The sequence below is a fragment of the Larus michahellis genome, chromosome W (assembly GCF_964199755.1).
Source record: "Larus michahellis chromosome W, bLarMic1.1, whole genome shotgun sequence".
NCBI lineage: Eukaryota > Metazoa > Chordata > Aves > Charadriiformes > Laridae > Larus > Larus michahellis.
In genome coordinates this window covers 24121486-24147431 of record NC_133929.1, presented here as the reverse complement: position 1 = coordinate 24147431, position 25946 = coordinate 24121486, and the positions used below count along the sequence as shown (strand labels likewise).

The 25946-nt window shown below is 45.0% G+C and overlaps 1 long non-coding RNA gene and 1 pseudogene across 2 annotated transcripts; one reads left to right on the top strand and one right to left on the bottom strand.

Moving 5' to 3' along the window:
• Positions 1-1476: 1476 nt before the first annotated feature.
• Positions 1477-6360, bottom strand: LOC141735572 (uncharacterized). Of its 2 annotated transcripts, XR_012584787.1 has the most exons (3): positions 6187-6360; positions 5928-6102; positions 1477-2930 (listed from the first exon to the last, which is right to left on the bottom strand). It is a non-coding gene; the product is annotated as an uncharacterized LOC141735572 (long non-coding RNA). The 2 variants fall into 2 exon arrangements; XR_012584786.1 differs by lacking the exon at positions 6187-6360 and having other exon boundaries at positions 5928-6154.
• A 7163-nt stretch (positions 6361-13523) lies between these two features.
• Positions 13524-25946, top strand: part of LOC141735470 (uncharacterized) — a 96525-nt pseudogene continuing 84102 nt past the window's right edge.

The window sequence follows — 25946 nt, the reverse complement described above, 5'->3', positions numbered from 1 at the left end:
ATCACATCCCTCGACCTGCTGGTCATGCTTCTTTTGATGCAGCCCAGGATGTGATTGGCTTTCTGGGCTGCAAGCGCACAATGCTGGCTCCTGTTGAGCTTCTCATGCACCAACACTCCCAAGTCCTTCTCCTCAGGGCTGATCTCAATCCATTCTACTCGCTGAGGAGACCAAACTTCCAAGATGGAAGGTATAAAACATCAACTTAGCCAAAAAGCTTTTGAAGCATATGTGGAATAATTACTAAAATGATCAAAAATACAGCATTGTTCACACATTAAGGAAAGGTATAAAATCAAAAAGTTTCTAGGGTAGAATACAGCCGCAGCTGGTATGCGAGGAATCCACTACATCTGCGATTCCCTGTACAATATTGCTTGCAAAGCACAACGGGGGACGAAGTGGGATGGAGATTCTATGGCCAAGCCCTGTGATAATACAGCAGATATGGGAACGAGATGGCCCTAGGGAACTGATAAGCTGCATACTTACTACCCTGAGCCAACAGTCTGTCGAATTTTGATGAAATGCTGTCCTTTTTGCGATCTTTGCTCATTATAATGTCATTATAATACCAAAACACACCTCCATCCCAAAGGCTACCTGCCTCCAAGGTGCGACCACTCCTCCTTGAGTCTGCGCCCTGAATTTATCGTAAACTATACCTTTAAATGTGAGGCGAGAGAATTTTACACCAATCATAATAAAAGTATTTATGACTAAAGTCACTCAAACTCCACCTTGAAGGTAAAAAATAGGATAAAAATAGCCTGAGAGAGGGGGAATATCAGGAAAGACACCATCGTGAACAAGTCAAGGAGGACTCCATCACAGACTGCCTTTGACTTACGGGACCAGTCAATGAGCTGAGCCTTTCTTCCTGAGCTTGGCCAGCAGCACCAATGAAGAGGCATTACTGTTAAGATGAATATGGTACTACTAAAGATGTGGTGTGTGTGACCTGTAATAGAAGGAATTTGTGTATGGAAAAGTGAAGAGAGGTTTTGTAAGATCTTTTAGCACATGATATGAAGGCGGCTACACTTACCTTTTCCAAGTTTAAACGTTGCACAAAATCACTTTACTGTTTAAAAACAGAAAACTACCTCTTAGAATTTCCTGATATTTCTCTAAATATTTATCAAGTTATATTTTATAACTTATAAAATATATACCTATGTGTTTATTAAGTTATAGTCCCATAACAGCATCTTTTATTCTGGGCAATATTTGTCCCAAATGAACTTGTATTATACCTTCTTCAGCATTAGTTCAGCATTAGTAGATCAGTAATAAGTACAGTTGCTTCTGACATTTCTGTGAGCATGGTCAGCATTGAGTGTTTGTGATACCATTTCCCCAAGTGACGCTTTAGAGAAACTATGACTATAAAAGAAGGCAATGCAAATTTCTGTGAATAAGAAATTGACGTTAGCACTGCACTGAGCAGAAATAACCGGACTCCAGACGATCCAATGTGAATCAACAGAAGCTGTTTATTAAGCACAGATCATCATCTTTTATACCCTGTGTTGAAGCCGTACACGCGACTCGCTTATTTCTGATTAGCTAGTTACACTGTCCACGCGCTGTCCATGCAGTTCATTCACACATCAGATTGGTTACAAGAATTCGCATAGTAAATTGCTTAGTCATTAGCACAACATGTTTTCTGCCTTCTCAGTTCCCGTTTTTCCCATGTACTAATTCCATCTTCTACCAGCTGTTTTGCCCTTAATCTAATCTCTCATAGTAGGGAGGCTGGCTCACATGGCCATTTTCTCTCAGACACATTCCTACAATACCCCCTTTTTCTTCTTGAGCCAGCCAGACCTTATGCATGGCATTTTCTATCATGTCAGTCACTTTGTGGAGAACACACGAGGCTACCATAATCAATAATAATATAACCAACAATAGCATGAGCCCTTGTTTTAGGAAGTCTGATAACCATCCCGTTATACCCCATGAGCTTAACCAATCATTGAAACCGTTTTTGACCACTTTTAATTTGGACATGTTATCCTTCAGATCCCATAACTGCTTATGAATGGATGATGAGTGGTTGGAAAGGTTCATACAACGCATACCTTCAAAATCTTCACATCCATGACCCTGAGCCAACAGCAAAAATCAGTCATCACCCCTGTGGTGTCTCCACAAAAGTTCACTAGGGTCGTGTTAAATGTTGGGTAAACTGAATTGAATCCTGCTGTATTAAAAGAAGCCGAAATACCAAGGGTTCTCAATTTTGTGCTCAGCTGCAACTTCCAATCACAAGGATAAGCCCGACACTAATTCCCAGTGGCATCTTCAACTATCAGTACCCTTGCCCTTCTTTCTGTGCTGTAGATGACCGAACCTGTTGCTACAGTGACGTACTACCTGTTCCCACTAGTCCTCCGGAACCGACCAAACCTCTGGCAGTAGCACTGTGTAACAGCACTGTATGCCACACCCTGACCAATCCTTGTGAATGGTAGACTTCCCTAATCTCCTGTCGCTCAGCCAGCTCGTGTTGAGGTGAACCTGACTCTATGTACTCTATTGCAATAGCTAAACGAATTAAACCCGTCACCGTACTTAGTTCTTTATTAAAACACACAGCACACCGGATTAAAAACACACAGCACACCGGATTAAAACAGACAGCATACCCCGTCACTTTACCTAATTCCTTATTAAAACACACAGCACACTAGAATTAAAACACACAGCACACCGGGCCGCGGCACGTGGTCTTTCAAACCACCACCGGCCTCAACAATCCTCACAAGGCACAAGGATCTATGGGTCACAGTTCCACACCTAGGGCACTGCACTTCTTCAGCCCTCATCGTCGTCGTTGGTATTGTGGGGTAACTCATTCGAATCCGTCTGCTCAAACCAGGGCTTTATCCACTTGGCTGGTACCCATCTGGTTCCGGCATCTGTAACGACACAGGCATATCCTCGACCCCAGGTTAATAGTCTACACGGTCCTTCCCACTTCCCCGTCACACTGTTTTTAACTGCTACCATGCCATTTTCCTGCCTAAAATCTCCCAGGTCTCTCTGCAGGCCTGCGCCGTGCCGCACGATTGGAGGTACAAGGCAGTGTTGAGGAAGGCGTAGGAAGTTCAGGACGTAAACGGCTTTGTTCAGTCGATCTACAGGGCTCAGCCCTTGCTCTCCCCCTTTTTGTTTTTGAAGCAAATTTTTTAAAGACTGGTTCATGCGTTCCACTATGGCTTGACCCGTCGGAGAATGTGGTGTGCCAGTCACATGTGTAATGCCCCACAGCTGTAGACATACCTCTGTTGAACGGGCTACATACCCTGGGCCATTATCAGTCTTTATCACACGCGGTACACCTAAGGCCGCAAACGCGGATCGCAAATGCTTTCGTACATGTTTACTAGATTCACCAGTCTGCGCAGTTGCCCAAATTGCAGTTGAATAACAGTCTACACTCAGGTGTATAAATTTCAGTTTTCCAAATTCTGACACATGGGTTACATCGGTCTGCCAGAACTCCAAAGGTCCATGCCCTCGGGGACTGACGCCTGGGTTGAAGTTAGGTATAAATGGTTGACAATCAGCACACGTTTGCACTATACCTTGGGCATCAGATCCGAGATCCCAAATTGTCTGCGCAGCATTCGTGCAGATTGATGGAAGAATGTATGAGATGCCCGTGCCTGTGCAAACTTATCTGGAGGTGGTGCGGCCCATGCAGGAGCCACACGTTTATCAGCTCGTCTATTGCCCTCAGCTAAACCTTCTGGGAGCCCCAAATGGCTGCGAATATGGGTGATGAAATAAGGATCGTGCCGTTCATTGAGTAATAGCAACAATTCATGGAGCAGGGTGAACAGCTGCTCATCTCTGACCTCCTTCAGCAAAGCACGCTCCATTCGTTGAACGATTCCAACCACATATAAGGAGTCTCATACGATATTAATACCTCCTTTTGTCCACCTGCGAAACACTTCTAGTACAGCACGTAATTCTAGCTTTTGTGTGGACCCTTTACAGTCCGTGATCACAATATCATGCCATTTATTGTCCATGTACCATGTTATTGCTGCTTTCTGTGTCTTTGGCCGTACGCAGGCCTCTGCTCATAGATCTGCCACATCTTCCCCTTTTTTGTTTAACACCAGACCATTTATTAACAAGGTCGCCATGACTTGTGCTTCTACTCGCTGTGACGCTCTTAGCAGGTTATATACTAAACACAATTAAAAACAGAATCAAAAAGAACCCTGCTAAGGCAATAAATACCCAGATTCCTAAATTTAGCCCAGAAAGCCAATTTCTTTGGATTTACCCACGAGAAATCCTTTTGTAGTATTTCAAATACATTGCGGTTCATTAAGTCTTGAATCTTTAGTATTTGAGCTTTTAGCTGATCATGTAAAGGACGAATATTTTGTTGCAACGACATGTCAAATTGTGATAACCAAGGGTCAAGGTCATCCTTTTTGATGGGGACATGCATGTGGCTTGGATCCATTCCAGAAAGCTGCTGACAGCACAAGCAACCCTGGAAAAACAATCGTGGTAACATTTCAATCATCGTAGTTACTGGTTTTGAAAAGGTATGTGGCAAAAATACCCACTCTAATGCAGTCAGGCTCTTTGCGAGTGCATCATCCCACTGTCCTATCAGGGCATAAAGTTGAAATTCTTGTAGGAAGGTGTTCAATGCGTCTTGCAGCAGTAGTAGACTATATCTTATCTTGCAACATGCTGTAATGCCTTCTGAGCTGTTGGGGTTAATGAACATAGAACGTATGGGGGGGGGAGGGGCGCGGGGGCAGACACAGTGCTTCAGGGCATCCCCTGTATCTTCAAAGTGCGCTCATGTCTCTCTCCCCCTCGCTCATGTCTCTCTCCCCCTCTCTGACCCGAGACAGCCCCCTTATATCCTGCACTGGACTGAGTGGAGAAGTACAGGCTAGAGTCGCTGCATGCATGGCCAGTGCACACAGCGAGTCCCACCAGACTCTCCTGCACTGGATCGAGTAGAAAAGTACAGGCTAGAGTCGCTGCACGCGTGGCCAGCGTATGCAGCGAGTCTCACCAAACTCATGATCCAGCTTTGCTAACAGCGGCTGCCTGATACGTGACTACACTGTTGTAATCCCTTCTTGTTATCTTCTTCTGTGAAGGTCAGGTTCTCATGGATACACACATAGTTTTTAGAGCAACATGTTCTACAACTCGTGCAAGGGTACGATGCAAAGCGGCATCTACAGCTGATCGTATAATGCTTATTAAACACGGCAAACAGCATATTAAACATAACAGACAAATTCCTTCCACACAGTAGCACACATGCTGATCAGCAGGTATAAGCTGGCACCCACACACACTTACACAGCCAGACATACAAAACCAGCACTCCTATCTCAGGGAGATGACTGGGGAGGGGAGGGGGCGAGGCGGGCAACGGCAGGAGCAAAACAGCTCCGGCTCTGTCCGTCTCTGCTGACATTCTGCCTCCTCCATCAGCCTCAGGTGGAGCAGAGGGGATCAGCAGGGGATCGTCCCAGACCTTCGGACCTGGCCTGTTCGATCCCCCTCCCGTGGGTTGTAATGCTGCACAAGCCCCGGCTGCCGTGGCTCGCTCCGCCTTCATATCTTGTAAGGTCGATAACACCAACCGCCATGTCGTCTCCAACGGGGATGCCTCTTTGTCTCCTTTACTTATCACTTCCCACAGTTTGTTTTTTTTTTCCCAAAAGCCTCCCATATTTCTGGTTTAAAAGCTGTCTGGGGCTCTGGTGCGAATCCGTTCCCTCTGCACCAGGTTAACAACCTTCGGAGCATACGCTCATCATATTTCACCCCTCTCTTAGAGAGGATATGCAGGAGAAGTCTTAATATAGCCCCTTCTTCTTTTGTTACTTGTTGCCCCATCTCCTGCCCCGGCTGCTCACCTCTCTCTGGGTGTCCGTGGCCACGTCGTCTGTTTATTCCGGATTGCCGCCCAATCCGCCCGGTCTCAGTCCAGCTGAGCCGTCCTCCAGCCGGTGGATCTCCTTCTGGGTCTTCCGCCCCTCGCGTTCCGCTGCTCAAGCCAAGCGCCGATCGGTATCACGTCGGGGTCACCATCTGAGGAGAAATAACTGGACTCCAGACGATCCAATGTGAATCAACAGAAGCCGTTTATTAAGCACAGGTCATCATCTTTTATACCCTGTGTTGAAGCCGTACACGCGACTCGCTTATTTCTGATTAGCTAGTTACAGTGTCCACGCACTGTCCATGCAGTTCATTCACACATCAGATTGGTTACAAGAATTCGCATAGTAAATTGCTTAGTCATTAGCACAACATGTTTTCTGCCTTCTCAGTTCCCGTTTTTCCCATGTACTAATTCCATCTTCTACCAGCTGTTTTGCCCTTAATCTAATCTCTCATAGTAGGGAGGCTGGCTCACATGGCCATTTTCTCTCAGATACATTCCTACATTTAACCATTTCTCAGCCATGTAGCAACGTATTCCAGGGGAGAGATGTAACACAAAGTCTTCGAGAGTTGTACTCCCAATCCCAATACAGAGAAAGACGTGTTTTTAATGCATTTTGACGATCCCCTATCCATATTACTGCTGTTTTATACCTTACTCGCGTTAAATTTACACAATAAGATTGATTACATTCTTGTATACTTGCATTTTGAGCCGAAGCAAACATACGGATGAGAAGTACAAATCATTACAGAATTGTCTTGCTCACAACTTCTATTTGTTGCAGTATTATCTGTGGTTAGCATGCACCCCGACTTAAGGTGCTTATAATACACCTTCGGTTGTTCAGGCCATTCAACAGTTCTTACGAAATGTCGCTCTACTGCTGTGGATGACAAAGAAGACATGTTTAGAAAATTTAAAACATGAGTTGCTTTATACAATCACTCTTGAGGTGTCATACCTACGGGATTCCCCCTTTTTTGTTTAGCAAGCATGGTTTTTAAAGTATGATGCATATGCTCCACAATTGCTTGCCCAGTCGGGGAATGAGGAATACTGGTGACATGTTTAATACCCCATATCTGTAAAAAAAAAAAAAAAGACCTGTACTTTAGCGGACACATAAGCTGGTTCATTATCAGTTTTTATAGTTTTCGGTACTCCCATGACTGCAATGCATTGCGACCAATGTCGAATAACATCACAAGCCTTCTCTCCTGTATGAGCAGTAGCTACAACAAAGTGAGAAAACAAATCAACTGAAACATGTCCAAATTCCATAATGCGCGTAACATCGGATTGCCAAAGTTCATCAGGTGTAAGCCCTCGCGGGTTAACCCCCGCAAATGATGGCAGAGGAGCCAGCTGCTGACAATCGGCACAAGTTCACACAATATCATGTAACAGTTCCTGTTGAAATAAGTCAAAAGCCTTTACTGTGTCCCTGAACCATCTACAAACACCGTACAGGTGCCAGCAAGAGGCTTTGGTGCTAGCAGGATGCGCGGCTGTAAAGGAATTTGTGAAAGTGACTGCAATAGTCTGTGCTAGGGGAAAGAATAATTTATTTGCCCAATATAATGTACTAAGGCAATTTGTAGGTTAAGACTTTGTGATAACCAAGGGTCAAGGTCATCTTTTTTGACGGGGACATGTATGTGGCTTGGATCCATTCCAGAAAGCTGCTGACAGCACAAGCGACCCTGGAAAAACAATCGTGGTGACATTTCAATCATCGTAGTTACTGGTTTTGAAAAGGTATGTGGCAAAAATACCCACTCTAATGCAGTCAGGCTCTTTGCGAGTGCATCATCCCACTGTCCTATCAGGGCATAAAGTTGAAATTCTTGTAGGAAGGTGTTCAATGCGTCTTGCAGCAGTAGTAGACTATATCTTATCTTGCAACATGCTGTAATGCCTTCGGAGCTGTTGGGGTTAATGAACATAGAACGTATGGGGGGGGGAGGGGCGCGGGGGCAGACACAGTGCTTCAGGGCATCCCCTGTATCTTCAAAGTGCGCTCATGTCTCTCTCCCCCTCTCTGACCTGAGACAGCCTCCTTATATCCTGCGCTGGACTGAGTGGAGAAGTACAGGCTAGAGTCGCTGCATGCATGGCCAGTGCACGCAGCGAGTCCCACCAGACTCATGATCCAGCTTTGCTAACAGCGGCTGCCTGATACGTGACTACACTGTTGTAATCCCTTCTTGTTATCTTCTTCTGTGAAGGTCAGGTTCTCATGGGTACACACATAGTTTTTAGAGCAACATATTCTACAACTCGTGCAAGGGTACGATGCAAAGCGGCATTTACAGCTGATCGTATAATGCTTATTAAACACGGCAAACAGCATACTAAACATAGACAAATTCCTTCCACTCAGGCAATGAGTATAATTTGCTTCAACCAACCCCACCCCCAAGTCCATCCAGCAAAGAGATTTCACCCAGTGGTCTCCACAAGTTGCTGGTTCGGTCGGTGCAGTTCCTGCAACTGGGCATGGATGGATTTGGAGTGGTCACTTAGATTCATATTATACAGTCCTTTAAAATCTTGACAACCATGCCTGTGAGCTGAAAGCAAAAAATCAGTAGCAGTTCTGTTTTGCAACATTGCATATCGAATACTATCTACATCTAGCAATACCTCAGAAATAGCTGTACTAGTAGCATTGTTAAACTTATCCTTGGCAGCAAGAGAGTCCTTGTTATCAAGAATCCTTGGCAGCAAAAGAGTCCTTGTTAGCAAGAGCGCATGCGGACTCCCTGTTCTTGCTGGTACTGTGCTTTGATCTTCTTCCACAACGGGCCAAGATTCTCAAGCAGCTAGATAAGGTGTCTGTGAGTCCATTACAGGCTTATGTCATCCAAATGTTTTTCTTGCCAGCACCCAAGACTGAATAACAATTGGTGTGATATATGTGTTTTCCAGCACCCAGGTGCAAGTCCCTTGAGTGTATTTACAATCCTCCTCACCGATCTTCCATTGCTTTCCCCTATTCCACCCCCTTGCTCAAGAGACCGCTTCTGCTGGGGTTCATTTTAGTCTTGCAGGGTATAACACAGAGCAATCTACTAAGGCATGCAATAACATATACACATATAGGAAAAAACCAAAACCATATCTCTATGGTACTGCTTTGAATCAGGTGTCCTATTTCTCTTTTTCTGACGCTTTCTCGTAGCGTGTATGGCATGCTTTTGTGCTAACGTGGCACATTTCCCATCTAATTGTTCCTGTTTGGTTTCTTTTTCTTTTTTTTTCTTTTCTTTTTTTTTCTTTTTTTTCTTTTTTTCTTTTTTTCTTTTTTTCTATTTTTTTCTCTTTTTTCTCTCTTTTCTCCTTTTTTCCTCTTTTTTTCTCTCTCTTTTTTTTTTTCTTTCCCATCACTTACGACTGACATAAAAGTCTGCCTTTGCAACAAGAGCTCAGTTTCTCGTTTTTCCTTAAGTTTCTCATTTTCCTACAGAGCATCCTATAGATTTTGGCTCAACTCCTTTTCCCAATCAACCATGATCTTATAGGCAAACAACAAACAACCAGCCATACGCCCTGCACGGGCGAGCCGTTCCTGAGACCGTAAACGTGTCGGCTGGTGAAAACTCCCCCAATATTTCAGGACTTCCATCGGTTCTACAGCCCATCCTGGTGTATCTGCCTGGGGCGCGCTCGCCTTACGTCTAAACATTGTGTATATATGGACTTCTTCACTTGACGGAGTGTCAGCCCTAGTTGCATATGAGAACAGTACCACACCGGGCAGAACGCCTGCTCAAGGGGAGTCACCTAACGACACTGCACACAACAAAAAGCAAACAGTAGCACACATGCTGATCAGCAGGTATAAGCTGGCGCCCACACACACTTACACAGCCAGACATACAAAACCAGCACTTCTATCTCAGGGAGATGACTGGGGAGGGGAGGGGGCGAGGCGGGCAACGGCAGGAGCAAAACAGCTCCGGCTCTGTCCGTCTCTGCTGACATTCTGCCTCCTCCCTCGGCCTCAGGTGGAGCAGAGGGGATCAGCAGGGGATCGTCCCAGACCTTCGGACCTGGCCTGTTCGATCCCCCTCCCGTGGGTTGTAATGCTGCACAAGCCCCGGCTGCCGTGGCTCGCTCCGCCTTCATATCTTGTAAGGTCGATAACACCAACCGCCATGTCGTCGCCAACGGTGATGCCTCTTTGTCTCCTTTACTTATCACTTCCCACAGTTTGTTTTTTTTTTCCCAAAAGCCTCCCATATTTCTGGTTTAAAAGCTGTCTGGGGCTCTGGTGAGAATCCGTTCCCTCTGCACCAGGTTAACAACCTTCGGAGCATACGCTCATCATATTTCGCCCCTCTCTTAGAGAGGATATGCAGGAGAAGTCTTAATATAGCCCCTTCTTCTTTTGTTACTTGTTGCCCCATCTCCTGCCCCGGCTGCTCACCTCTCTCTGGGTGTCCGTGGCCACGTTGTCTGTTTCCTCTATTCCGGATTGCCGCCCAATCCGCCCGGTCTCAGTCCAGCTGAGCCGTCCTCCAGCCGGTGGATCTCCTTCTGGGTCTTCCGCCCCTCGCGTTCCGCTGCTCAAGCCAAGCGCCGATCGGTATCACGTCGGGGTCACCATCTGAGGAGAAATAACTGGACTCCAGACAATCCAATGTGAATCAACAGAAGCCGTTTATTAAGCACAGATCATCATCTTTTATACCCTGTGTTGAAGCCGTACACGCGACTCGCTTATTTCTGATTAGCTAGTTACACTGTCCATGCGCTGTCCATGCAGTTCGTTCACACATCAGATTGGTTACAAGAATTCGCATAGTAAATTGCTTAGTCATTAGCACAACATGTTTTCTGCCTTCTCAGTTCCCGTTTTTCCCATGTACTAATTCCATCTTCTACCAGCTGTTTTGCTCTTAATCTAATCTCTCATAGTAGGGAGGCTGGCTCACATGGCCATTTTCTCTCAGATACATTCCTACACTGCACCAGCATTTTGATTTAAGAGTCACTACAGATTTCACATTCTGCTGGAGGGTCTACAGACCTAATGCAAATAACCCCTCCCTCTGTTGTAGTAAAATTGATATTAACTAGAAAAATGAAATGTAACATGTACCCGAAGCAACCAAGGGAACCTGCCGCTGCTGCTAAAAGTCATCTACACAGCCCCAACCATTAATTATAGAGAAATAGTAACTAGACATGATTAATCTAAGATTGAATTAAGCATCTAACTACTAGACAATGTAGTAGCCTATTCCTGATGGAATTGGCTGATGTAGTTGCCAAGCCACTCTCCATGATATTTGAAAAGTCATGGCAGTCAGGTGAAGTCCCTGGTGACTGGAAAAAGGGACACATTGCACCCATTTTTAAAAAGGGTAGAAAGGAGGACCCCGGGAACTACCGCCCTGTCAGCCTCACCTCTGTGCCTGGGAAGATCATGGAACAGATCCTCCTAGAAGCTATGCTAAGGCACATGGAGGACAGGGAGGTGATTCGAGACAGCCAGCATGGCTTTACTAAGGACAAGTCCTGCCTGACCAGCCTAGTGGCTTTCTACAATGGAGTGACTGCATCAGTGAACAAGGGAAGAGCAGCAGATATCATCTACCTGGACTTCTGCAAGGCCTTTGACATGGTCCCCTACAACAGCCTTCTCTCTCAGTTGGAGAGCTAGGGATGTGATGGGTGGACTGTTTGTTGGATAAGGAACTGGCTGGATGGTCAGTTGCATCCAGAGGGTGGTGGTCAGTGGCTCGATGTCCAGACAGAAAGGGGTGACAAGTGGTGTCCCTCAGGGATCCGTACTGGGACGAGTGCTGTTCAATATCCTCATCAATGACTTAGACAGTGGGGTCAAGTGCACCCTCAGCAAGTTTGCAGATGACACCAAGCTGAGTGGTGCGGTTGACAGGCCAGAGGGACGGGATGTCATCCAGAGGGACCTGGACAGGCTTGAGAAGTGGGCCCGAGCAAACCTCATGAAGTTCAACAAGGCCAAGTGCAAGGTCCTGCACTTGGGTTGGGACAGTCCTCATTATCAATACAGGCTGGGGCATGATGAGATAGAGAGCAGCCCTGCGGAAAAGGACTTGGGGGTACCAGAGGATGAAAAGCTGGACATGAGACAACAATGTGCACTCACAGCCCAGAAGGCCAATCGCATCCTGGGCTGCATCAAAAGAACCGTGGCCAGCAGATCCAGAGAGGTGATTCTCCCCCTCTACTCTGCTCTCGTGAGACCCCACCTGGAATACCATGTCCGGGTCTGGAGCCCTCAGCACAAGAAGGACATGGGCCTGTTGGAGCGGGTCCAGAGGAGGGCCACAAAGATGATCAGAGGGCTGGAGCACCTCTCCTATGAGGACAGGCTGAGAGAGTTGGGGTTGTTCAGCCTGGAGAAGAGAAGGCTCCGGGGAGACCTTATAGCGGCCTTCCAGTACCTGAAGGGGGCCTACAAGAAAGCTGGGGAGGGGCTGTTTGCAAGGGCATGTAGCCATAGCATGAGGGACAATGGTTTTAAACTGAAAGAGGGTAGGCTTAGATTAGACATTAGGACGAAGTTCTTCACAGTGAGGGGGGTGAGACACTGGAACAGGCTGCCCAGAGAGGTGGTGGAGGCCCCATCCCTGGAGACATTCAAGGCCAGGCTTGATGAGGTTCTGAGCAACCTGATCTAGTTAAAGATGTCCCTGCTTACTGCCTACCAGTTCTTAAGGGGGCCTACAGGAAAGATGGGGAGAGACTCTTTATCAGGGAGTGTAACAATAGGACTAGGTGTAACTTTTTTAAACTGGAAGAGGGTAGATTTAGATTAGATATTAGGAAGAAACTCTTTACTCTGAGGGTGGTGAGTTTTAAGGGATATTAATCGTTTAATATAAATAAATAAGTTTTATGTAGTATAAATTATTTAGGATTATAATTTGGTGTGATTTGTGCTGCTTGTTTAGTTCTACTTAGCATGAGTAGCCGGATTTGCCTAAACCTTTAGGCCATGAGAAAGTTATTCTTCTTAGTAATTTTCCTAGCAGATGGTACAGTGCTGTTTAGTCTTTTAGCACGGGAAAGTGCTGGATATCATACTGATGTTTTGGTAGTGTTTCTTTCAAGTCCAGGACTCTTGGGTTCCCCATGTTCTGCCAACAAGGGCAGGTGCACAAGGAATGTAAACCAGAAGACAGAGAGGCTCCAACCCTCGGCTGAAACTGGAATTCAAGAAGATAGGTGTCTGCCTGCCTCGACACAGAAAAATATTCCAATTAGATGTTAGAAGACACCAGACCAAAAATCACCATTGGACTAAAAAACATGTGGACAGCGTATGAAGGCCACGTGGGGGGTGAGTGTATATATCACAAGGGTATAATTGCCTAGGAATTTCTTTGTCCAGGGTCCCTCTCTTTAGAGGCACCCAGCCCGGGCTGTTCTTGCTGCTGTACCTTCCAATTAAAGGTGCTTACCTTTCTTGCTGCTGTACCTTCCTGAGACTCTGCTGCAGGAAACCTAGGGTTGAGCCTGAAGAAGGAGGAAGCATGCCCGGGAGTAAGAGTGTGTGTGCGACACCATGAATGGTGTGTGAATGCTTGGGCAGCAGCTTCTCCTTTAACAGTGAGACATTGGAACAGGTTGCCCAGAGAAGTTGTGGATGCTCCATCCCTGGAAGTGTTCAAGGCCAGGCTGGATGGGTCTTTGAGTAACCTGGTCTAGTGGAAGGTATCCCTGCCCATGGCAAGGAGGTTGGAACTAGATGATCTTTAAGGTCCCTTCCAACGCAAACCATTCTATGATTCTATGATCTTTGTATATGCCAATCGTCTTGGGCCCAGCAGGGTAACCACATTGTGAGGCTTTTGTATACAACCCAACTGTCAGTGTATATTCCCTTCCAGGATAGCAAGAGGTGCTGCAATCAATTCAGCCCCCTGACTAGATGTCTGTACACCTGTTTGTCATAATATAATTCCTGGAAGCAGAGCATATGCGACTGCTCTCCATTGTCTTTGTCCAGTTGCTGTGTATGTTGCACTTACATTTGTAAACCAGGCACCTTTTTTGTGCTCTTCTATTAACTTGTCATAAGGGGGAGCCTCCTCCACAGGAGGTGTAGGGATATCTCCAAGGGGAAGAGTTTCCCCTAGTGGGTGCACATGATTAAATGATACAGTTCCTAGAAGAGTGGCATGTGGAGTGGTTACATGTGGTTTTCCTAATAGAAATCATTGCTGTAAATATTGTTTCCATTCCCAATGTGTGTCTGCCTGAGCTACCCCTGCATGGGCCCTAACAAAATCATCAGTAACCCACCCATGAATAGGTATGGGCGTGTGTACGGTCACACTATCTTGACCTGTGATTCTTTCAGTTTCTTTTAGTGGCCAAAGTACAGATAAAATTTGTTTTCCCATTGGAGTATAATGTATAGCAGAGCCTTGTAATGCCTTCGACCAAAATCCTACAGATTCTTTCTGATTTTTTGTCCCAGTCATCTGCCACAATCCCCACGAGAATATATTATCTAGAATTCAAAAGGATATCCTCACCTAGGAGTGTATAATTGCACATGCTCCATCAAAGCATTTTTGCAGGCATCAAAGGCTTCTTGTTGTTGCTTGGTCCACTGCCAAACAATCTTCTTCCTAGTTAATTTCTGCAGAGGGTGCATTAATACTTCCAGATGCGGGATAAAAGTTCTCCGATACCCTAAAAGTCCCAAGAAGGTCTGTAGCTGTTTTACTGTGGTTGGTACAGGAAATTGCTGGACTGTTTGCTGTACCTTATTTGGTATTTCTCTAATCTGTCCATGCCAAACTATTCCCCAAAATTGTACAGTAGTACTAGGGCCCTATATTTTCTTTGGATTAATTGCCCAACCTTGGTCCTGCAAATGCGCTTTCAGCAATTCGGCAGCTGCTTCACTTTCTCGTTGTGACTCTGCCATAATCAATAGATCATCAAGATAATGGTAAAGAGTAGTGGTACCTGACCATAGTGCTACATCATCTGCTGTCATTTGGTGGCAAATGGAGGGACTGTGTTTGTATCCCTGAGGCAATACTTGAAAAGTATATTGCTTTTGTTGCCAGGTAAAGGCAAACTGGTCTTGGCTTTCTGAAGCAAAGGCTATCAAAAAGAAAGCATTATCAAGATCTATCACCACTTTCCAGGATTGTAAATTTTTGCTAATTTTTTCTGTAAGAGTAACCATGTCCGATACTGTAACTGCAATTGGGGGGGTGACTTTATTCAATTCTCTATAATCTACAGTCATTCTCCAAGTGCCATCTGGTTTCTGAACAGGCCAAATAGGATTATTAAAAGCAGTCATAGTTTCCCTAATGATTCTCACTTGCTGAAGTGCCTGAATGGTTTGAGTAATTTCCTCCCCCCCGTAATACGATATTGTTTTACAGTTACCACCTTGGTAGGCACGAGCAGCACGACAGGATCCCACTTCAGGAATCCATGCAAGACAGTTATAGATCAAAAGGCAAATCCTGCTTGTGAAGTTCCAAAGCAGAAGCGACCATTTGAAGTTTCAACTGTTCGTCCTGCCGATACATCAATACCCAAGATATATTCTTTACTTGGGGCAAATAACATCGTCATGGTAAATGGAGTGGTATTTCCTATTGTTAAGGTAACCTTAGCTCGGAGGGTGGGGTCAGATTTCCCCTCAGTCCATGGATCTGTGATGTGGCTTCTTTATTATTAATATTACATTATTACTATGTAATACAGTAACCTCAGCTCCAGTATCCACCAGAGCTAACGCATGTAAAATCCCCCCAGACCGCCACTTTATAGTTAAAGGAATGTAGGGGTGTTGGTTCCCCTCATAGTAAGAGGCTACAGTGGTGTCAATTTTGGGGGACTCGCCAAACCTTCATTTCTGCTGTTTGGGCATTTGCCAGGAAACGTCTTGCATTGAGGTGGTAAGCAGGGCAGAGGAGTTGGTGGTGGAGCCAGGGGCGGTCGGCTTTTTTGCATAAATGCTAACTTTTACCATCAGTGAAACATTTCTGATGTTGTGATCCCAGATATTTCTGATCGTATGATACCGGCTTGTACAAGATCATTCCACATTTGTTTCCTCATCACCCGTGATGTAACTCCTTTTGGTTTTGCTGGCTTTCCTTTATTCGCCACCCAAACAGATGGTCACGAAATTACAGCCCCAATTTCCTTCAAGGTATTTGCTAGGGTACCTACGTTACCCATAGCATTTATCGCTGCTGGTATAATCAAGGACTTCTTTGCCAGCCATGGCATGGCTGTTCCTGGATCCTGATGACTACACTAAATGTGTGAGCCAGCACAGGGAGGATGCAGGAACAACCTCAAAACCATGGATGAAATGCAAAGAGTAAATTTACTTTTGTTACCTTGCGGACTGGGGGATCCCTGAAGCAGTACCTGGACAGAGGCACACAAGTGGAGATGCAGGCACCGTGGAGCTTGGTCCTTGCTAGACAATTGCCAAACCTGCTGCTTTCTCCTGTTTATCAGGGATTCACGCAGGCATAGTTTACCACTGTGCTTTGATCTTTCCCACAGCAGGGCAGGAATCTCATAGGGTCCCTCTGAATCCATCACAGGCCTATGTTATCTAAACACAGATGTTCTACTTGTCAAGCGCACAAGACTAAACAACAATTAGTATAATATATGTGTTTTTCTACACCTCAGCTGCAAGTCAGTTGAGCGTGTTTACAATCCTCCTTGCCAATCTTCTGTTATTTTACCACAAGTGCCAAACATGTATTAGCCAGTAAAATTACTTGTCTTTTTACCTGAACATGTGCTTCTTTCTTAGTCACTAGAGATACTACAAGATTTTCAGGACAGGTCAGGGCTTGTGGGGATTCTAAAATGTCAGGTCTAATGACATTCCACAATTGACTTTGTGACAAGGATCCTTGCAAAATACAAAGAGAAAATATTTTAACTTCTAATTCATACCTATGTGTCTTGTCTCTTTAACTGAAATCTTCAAAGCATATTTAAATAACATTTATTGTTGTTTACTTGCAACGTATTCTGAAAAATTTTAATCCCTTCTAAAATACACAACTCTGCAGTGACACCAACCCCTGTTATCCTATCAGAATAAAAGGGTAATACATTATATATATTTATAAAATATATTTACAGTGATATATTTATACTTATATTTACTGCTTTGTCTTAGATCTGTCTTCTGGTATTTCATATTTAATCTTGCACCTGCAGATGACAAAAGAATTGTTCATTGCCTTCTCCAGGAGCAGTTTTATCCTCATTCAGTCAAATATTAGAAATGTGGAATTTCATTATTAAAGGTTATATTCATTCCACTCAGGAATTAAGTAGTCAGAACAGAGGCTTAGAACAGAGCTCATGGGATATTTATACTGTCAAACAAATAATTTATGAACTTCATAAAGATACTTTGCATATCACAGCATCGAGGCGAGTTGTCATTTTTATGTCTTCTGTATCTGTTAAGAATGTCTTTGTGGAACTACAGTGAATAAATATTGCAGCGACAGTTACCTTCTTTTGTACTTTTGATCAAGTCAGTGTTCATTTGAAGAAGAGCTGAGGTCATTAATATGTTACTCTTCTTTACTATAGAGCAAGGAATTTAAGCTTTAATAATGAGTAATAACAATTCTTGAATTATTAATTCATGTTTCTGTAACCCCTCCCCATTTTGGTAGTAGCAATAGTCTAACCATCTAAACAAAATCTCTGAGATAGATAACTGTTATTGTCTTCATTTTACAGGTGGATAGTTTCAGGCACAGAAAGCACCATGGGGTTTTTTGCTATGTCAGAGACAGAAGTTTTTTGGCTATTATTATATTTGTTATTAACATTAAATATTAAATATTATTATATTTATATTATTATTATTCAGCTTTGAAAACCAGGTGCTGCTGGTTTGCAAAAGCCATTTGTGAAAGACTGGAACTTTAAAATAATTGTCTCAAAGCTTGCTTAAGCTTCTGCAAATTGATGGCAGGCTTGCGGGCCGATAAGAAGCTTGCTTGTATTTATTTAGCACCTTCTGCAGACCATTCTCTTGCTTACCAGTCACCACCCAAGATTGCCATCAGCTGAAGATCTGATCTCCCAGCAGGCAGGGATGCGCTGTATAACCTTTTAGAGAAACATGATGCATGTCCCTCTGTATCAGGTAATGACTGGGCACGAGAAAATTGGCATAATCTGCAGAGTGTTACCGACCAAATTAGCGCCTTAGAAAAGGATGCTAAACTCTGGCCCGGAAGAGGGAAATCTATAATATGCGCCGTCTTAGGCACCAGTCTGGTAGCGGCTGTAGAAGCCCGAGACTAGCAACATAGTGCTGAATCCCAAATTATACAATCTTTACAAGCCCTTGTCCAGTCCCTGCAAGGACAAGTGAAGGATCTAAAGGGACAATTAGCTCAGGAGAGAGCTCAGGCAGACTATCTACAGTCTGCCCTTAAAGAACAGCTCCTCATGAGCGAGAGTCGTGACAGCCATCCCCCCCGCTAAGACTGAAACACTATACCCCTTTGAAGAGCTAGAAGAAGCAAGATTGAGATTAGACAAATTAGAAATACCTCCTCACTCGCTCCGACCTTTGATCAAAATGGAATATGCATATGACAATGATCAAGACGACTCCCCCCAAAATATTACTAAGGAAGTGCCATACGCCACTACAGAACTAGATAAAAGTATGGACTTGGGGAGAAGTTGCCCAGGAATTAATCAATTACGGGTGGAAATATGGTCCTGTTAGTGTCCCCTCTGCCAAACAAGACCCGAAAGGGTTAAGACGGGCAGAATTGAAACACACACCCCCTGCCCCCCCCCCCCCCAACCAGGAGAGGAGGGCACCCCTCACTAAACCACCAGGCGGGAAGGATATACCAAATAGGCGGAGTGCACTATGGACCATGGGATGGAGAAAAGGAATCCCCCGAGATCTTATGGACGGGCTACAGACAAGCTAGAAAGGTTAATTAGGGGATGGCCGAAGAAACCGGTGATCCCTCGAGATTTAATTTTAGGGAAGTCAAAAGAACCTTGGGATAGCGATGTCGTCCCTAGTGCTCCCCTGGTGCCCCTCATAGATTTAACTGATGGGAAATCGCCAGTGCCAGCAGGAAACTAACCCCTTCGCTCCCCTATAGTGGGCGGGGGGGCAGAGGATGGGTACATATTAAACAGCTCACTATTAATAAGCAAGGTGACCTTGGGATTACTTGTTTTGTAGGACCTAAGCAAATCCCAATAACATTTGTAGTAGATACCGGTGCCCAAATTTCAGCTATTAACATAAAAGATGCAGAATGCAGCGGTATATCATTGTCTAAGCGATATTTGTTTGTGGCAGATGCATTCGGTAACATTCAGGCACAAGCAATGGCTACTGTCAGTTTACGGCTACCAGGGGAAGAGGCAGCAACTTCGGTGTTGATGGCCGTGGGATCATTTCCATTTAATCTCTTAGGACTTGATATCCTGAAAGGCAAAGTATGGATGGAGGATAAGGGAGGAAGCTGGTCTTTTGGTGCCCCACTGATAGAGATAAGGCTCTTAGAACTGCGCCGTTACTTCCCCCTGAGAAACTAACAAATATCAAACCCTACTCTTTACCTCTTGGAGCATGGGAGGGAATAGTGCCAGTGCTAGAAGACTTAAAAGAACAAGGAATTGTGGTTCCTACTCACTCCCCTTTTAATTCCCCAATATGGCCTGTCCGAAAGCCAAATGGCAAATGGAGGCTGACAATAGACTATCGGAGACTAAATGCAAATACTGGCCCACTAACTGCTGCAGTGCTGAAGTAGGGTTTGATATATTAAAGCTGTACACTAATTGAAGTAGGGGTTTAATATATTAGAACTGTAAATTAGAGTAGGAGCTTAATTTAGGAGACTAGGCGCCTTAAGGCTGTACAAAGAGCAGATGCAACAGCTGTAGTACTAAATGTCAGAACTTATCTCCTATTTTTTAAGACAGAATGCTGTAGGACAATATAACCTTGTAGTAGAAGCTTATCTCTCAAAACAAGGGGCCCAGGATTACTGAGGAATGCAGAGACAAGTCAAAGCTAACACTTTTGATGCGCCAGCAAGAATAAAGAAGTAGAGTAGAGGCCTGCAGTTCACCAGAAGGTCACAACGATGAAGAGGAGTGGAGGAAGTAAACGGCCACCAGATGTCTCTGAAGACCACCGAGAGACTCTAGTGCGCATGCGGGAGTGGGCAGTAACCTGTATTATTATGAGTTAATGAATAGGTAATCATTTCTTGAAAAACTAGTGAATATGCATACATAGTATGTATTTAAACTGTACATCTAAATCAGTCAGCGCGCACATTAGGGGGACCAATCCCCTGTGCGCCTGGCGCTGCAATAAAGAATACCTGCTTAATAGTCACTGAGACTATTGAGTCTTAACTATGGCATTTCACTGCATCAAGAGGCTTGGCAAACTGACTACATCACACTCCCTCAAACACGTCAGGGTAAGCGTTACGTGCTGACAATGGTGGAAGCAAGCACCGGATGGTTGGAAACCTACGCCATACCCCATGCCACTGCCCAGAATACCATCCTGGGCCTTGAAAGGCAAGTCTTGTGGCAACATGGTACTCCAGAAAGAATTGAGTCAGACAATGGGACTCATTTCAAAAACAGTCTTATAAGTACTTGGGCAAAAGAACATGGCACTGAGTGGGTATATCATATCCCCTATGATGCACCGGCTTCTGGGAAAATTGAGCGATACGATGGACTATTAAAAACCACCCTGAAATCAATGGGGGGTGGAACCTTTAAAAATTGGGACAAATATTTAGCACAAGCTACCTGGTTAGTTAACACCAGGGGATCCATCAGTCGAGCTGGTCCTGCTCAGTCAGACCTTTTACATACAGTAGAAGGGGATAAGGTCCCTGTGGTGCATGAAAGGAATATGCTGGGGAAACCGTTTGGGTTTTTTCCTGCCTCAGGCAAAGGCAAACCCATTTGTGGGACTGTTTTTGCTCAAGGACTTGTATGTACTTGGTGGGTGATGCTGGAGAATGGAGAAATTCAGTGTGTACCTCAAGGAAATTTAACCCTTGGTGAGAATACTTAATTCTGAGCTGTATGATGTTAATTGTTATATAACACTAACAGTGTTCTATAAGTGTTTTTCAGGATAACATATTGGTGATGAAACCTGAGCTAGCTTCATCAAGTGGTGTCCAGCAAACTCTTCAGGATGGACATGCTACCCATGGGCACGAACCACTATGAACTTCATTCATCCCTGAGAACTTCATTCATCTTTTCCACCCTGAGATCCTGCTATGAGAGATGAAATCCTACAGTTATGAACTAAATGGACTTAGTGGACTTCTGTAGATAAAATCATAATTGAGTAACCTGCATATATCTGTTTCTATATATATATGATGTATGTATAGATTGATAGATGAAGTATTAGTCACCTGAGCATGATGCGAATGTTATGGAATAAGGGGTGGAATGGCCCATTTGGCCAAAACCACACCACCATCAAATCCATGCCTTTCCAATTTAGAGACCAGGATGTCATGCAGGACAGTGTCAAACACTTTGCATAAGTCCAGGTAGATGACGTCTGTTGCTCTCCCCTTATCTACCAATGCTGTAACAACATCGTAGAAGGCCACCAGATTTGTCAGGCATGACTTGCCCTTGGTGAAGCCGTGTTGGCTGTCGCCAATCACCTCCTTATTTTCCATGTGCCTTAGCAGAGATTCCAGGAGGATCTGCTCCATGATCTTGCCAGGCACAGAGGTGAGACTGACCGGCCTGTAGTTCCCCGGGTCTTCCTTTTTTCCCTTTTTGAAAATGGGGGTTATGTTTCCCCTTTTCCAGTCACTGGGAACTTCACCGGACTGCCACGACTTTTCAAATATAATGGAAAGGAGCTTAGCAACTTCATCCGCCAGCTCCCTCAGGACTTGTGGATGGATTTCATCAGGTCCCATGGACTTATGCACCTTCAGGTTCCTCAGATGGTCTCGAACCTGATCTTCTCCTACAGTGGGCAGTTCTTCATTCTCAAAGACCCTGTTTTTGCCTTCTGCAACTTGAGCAGTCTGGTTAGAGCCCTTGCTAGTGAAGACCGAGGCAAAAAAGTCATTCAGCACCTCAGCCTTCTCCATATCCTGGGTGACCAGGTCTCCTGTTTCCTTCCGGAGAGGGCCCACATCTTCCCTAGTCTTGCCTTTACCCCTGACGTACTTATAGAGGTTTCTCTTGTTATCCCTGATGCCCCTAGCCAGATTTAATTCTATCTGGGCTTTAGCTTGCCTAATCTGGTTCCTGGTCATTCGGACAGTTTCTCTGTATTCCTCCCAGTCAACCCGTCCCTGCTTCCACCCTCTGTAGGCCTCCTTTTTGCTTTTGAGCATGTCCAGGAGCTCCTTGTTCATTCATGTGGGCCTCCTGGCCTTTTTGCCTGACTTCCTCTTTCTTGGGATGCACCGCTCCTGAGTTTGGAGCAGGTGATCCTTGAATACTAACCAGCTCTCTTGGGCCCCTCTTCCCTCCAGTACTTTTTCCCATGTTACCCTGCCAAGCAGGTCCCCCAGGAGGCCAACATCTGTTCTCCTGAAGTCCAGGGTAGTGAGCTTGCTGCGTGCCCTCCTTGCTGCCCGAAGGATCTTGAATTCTACCATTTCATGATCGCTGCAGCCAAGGCTACCGTTGAGCTTGACATTCCCCACCAGTCCCTCCTTGTTGGTAAGGACAAGGTCCAGCATGGCTCCTCTCCTCGTTGGCTCCTCCTGGCATGATTCAGTTAGACAGTTACTCAACATACAGGAAACCAGGCTTCACTAGGTCCAGCACTCACTGAAATACTTCTTGTTCCACAGTCACTTCAGTATCTCTGGCAGTGATGTGGCACTGCACCTCATCCCACCCTTCTACCTGGTGCCTGAAAGTCCTTCAGTAACTGACTAAATATTTCTTTCCCTGAATTTCACAGGAATTGTGGCCTGCATGGTCACTGCCCTTTCTTCACAACTACTTGATCTACCAACATTGTAGCATTTGTAGCATTTATTCTTCTTTAAACACTTGGACTGACAAAACCACACTTTTTATTCAAGGCTTCTAAGGGGAGCTTCTGCTCAGCCACACCTCAGCCAGCAGAGCTGAAACCTCTGGCCAAGAGGTTGACATAAGGCATTGTGGGACTGTTATTGCAGAACTGTTAAACGCAAGAAGAGCAAAGGCATATCTATAGTGGATGTGGAGTTACTCAGGCCACACAGAGCTGAGGACAGAGGTAGAAAATAGCTGCGGCTGGCATGCAAAGAATGCAACATCTGCGGTTCCCTGTACGAGGATGCTTGTGAAGCTACATGAGATACGGGACGGAATGTAACCATTCCGCGACCTTGCCTTATGATGTATAGCAGATACAGGAACGGGATGGTACCATGAAACAGATAAGCTGCCTACTTGCTTACTATGAAACGGATAAGCTGCCTACTCGCTACCCTGAGCCAACATTTTGTCAGATTTTGATGAAATGCTGTCCTTTGTGCGAACTTTGCTCATTATAATGTCATTATAATACCATTATAATACCAAAACACATCTCCATCCCAAAGGCTACCCGCCTCCAAAGTGCAACCACTCCTCCTTGAGTCTGCGCCCTGACTTTTTCATAAACTATACCTTTAAATGTGAAGCGAGAGAATTTTACACCAATCATGATAAAAGTATGTATGACTAAAGTCACTCAAACTCCACCTTGAAGGTAAAAAATAGTATAAAAATAGCCCGAGAGAGGGGGAATATCAGGGAAGACACCATCGTGAACTAGTCGAGGAGAACTCCATCACTGACTTCCGGGATCAGTCGATGGGCTGAGCCTTTCTTCCCCCCTCCATAGGGACGCCTTTGGGTAAGACTTCGATTATACCGAGTGTTTCCTCGGGAAACTTAGCAATTTCTCTAGAGAATCTCTATCCTACATTTATAGCCAGGCTGTATCGTTTATAACTTTGTCACGCACTTTGTATATGTAACAATGCTTTCATTTGCACGTGCTTTGCAGACAGTGTATTTATCACCGGCAATCCTAAGAACCTATATATCTGTTGCTTAAATAAACTGCACTTTTTTAAGTAGCTAGTCATTTTGGCTTCTCACTGAACGCGACCAAAGATTTGAAGGTGTCTGTGCTAGTTCGTGAGCACGACTAGACTGAAGGTGCAGTCCACTATTAGTGTATCCAAATCGTAATAGTTTAATACATATTAAACGCGACTGGACTGATAGTGCTGAATTGGGCATCACTCAGAACTTAAACCTAGCTGCACCTAGCCTCCCACCTCGGTGAGGAGTGTTAGAATGCAAGGGGGTTTATTTTCTGCCAAAACTGCTTTGTCCTTTTTCACGCAACAGAATTTTGGCGTAGTCGGCAGGATTGCCATGGATAAACTGCTGCAAAAATATGATTGTGCCCCTTCCCAGGATGGGAAGGAGTGGGCCCAAAAATTTTGGAAGGATGAAGAGAAAGTGGTGGAACGTATTGAAGAGTGTTGGGCTTCACAGAAGCTCAGAGCGGGGAAAGGCAAAGGTGTGATCTGTGCGGTGTTAGGCGCCTGTTTAACTCGTGCACAACAAGAAGCTAGGGAAGCCCCTGCTCCTAATCTGATTTCAGCTGTAGAATATGCAACCCTGAAATCGGAGAATGAGGTGCTGAAGTCATCATTAGCTTTTCCGAAGGAGACAGGAGAAAAATTAAGAACTCAAGTTGATAAGCTTGTGAGTGAGAGTGAATGTTTAGGAAACCGGAATGCTCGACTCGGGAATGAAAATCTCCAACTTAAAGGTGAAAATCACCAACTTAAAATGTTATTGGAAAGGGTGACTGGGCTCTTAGATAAAATGCAGCCCTCAACCCAGGTCCAACAAATTCGTAAGTTAATGTGTTATCCAAATTCCGGAACCCAGACCGGAGATCTTTGGTCTGACAGTGAGGAGGAGGAAGAAGATGAGGAGGAAAGGACTTTTACTGTGAAATCCTGAGTCTTTCCTTTACAACCTCTGATTAAAACTGAAACCATGGTTGATGATGATGAAGTCCACACCACTGTGTGTACTGTTCCGTGGACACCAACAGAGTTAGCGAAAATAAGGGAAAAATATTCGAGGCGGCCAGAAGAGTCAGCTGTTGAGTATGTGTGGTGAGTTTCTTCTGAAGGAGGAGATAGAATTATGTTGAGTGAGGAAGAAGCAGGAGACTCTTGGGGACCAGGACTGTTTTTAACTACTGTGCCCGGGGATCATAATTATTCCCTGACTGCTCGAGCAGCCTATTGGGCAGGTGGTATGGATCTGCGAGAGAGAGGAAGAGCCATTAGAGATTAGAGCTACAGGCTACTCTGATCTGTTTGCAGCAATACGGAAAGCAGCTTGTCTGCAAGCCATGTATGACAGAGAGGAATTTCGGAAATCCCCAATGTCAGCCCCTATGTCTTCCCGATTGCCTGAAACCGTTCGCTGTTAGCACTCAAGATCATATACGAGATGCTAGGGGTGCTCATGGGTGGGGCCGTCGTCACTACATGCCCACCTGGAATGAATATGTACAGGAAATAGACCAATACGGGCGCCGAATGGGCTGGGCCAGCCTAACTAGTGAAAAGTCCTCTGAACACTCCCGAAAGGTTTGCCAAGTCAGAACTCACACTCAAACCCCTAAATCGGAGGGAAGGTTTAAGCCTCATAAGGACCGAAACGCGTTGTGGCGTAAAGCCCTACAATTAGGGGTGCCCCGACAATTCTTGCACGGTGTCCCTACGGGAGATCTCTGTACGCTGGTCCAATCCCTAACTAGAAAGAATAATGCGGCTGGGGAGAAAAGTCTAAAAGTGTGGAGGCATATTGGGGTCCTTTCTAAGGAAAGATCTGAACCACAGACCTTGATTTTTGCAAGTGTACGCACAGACTG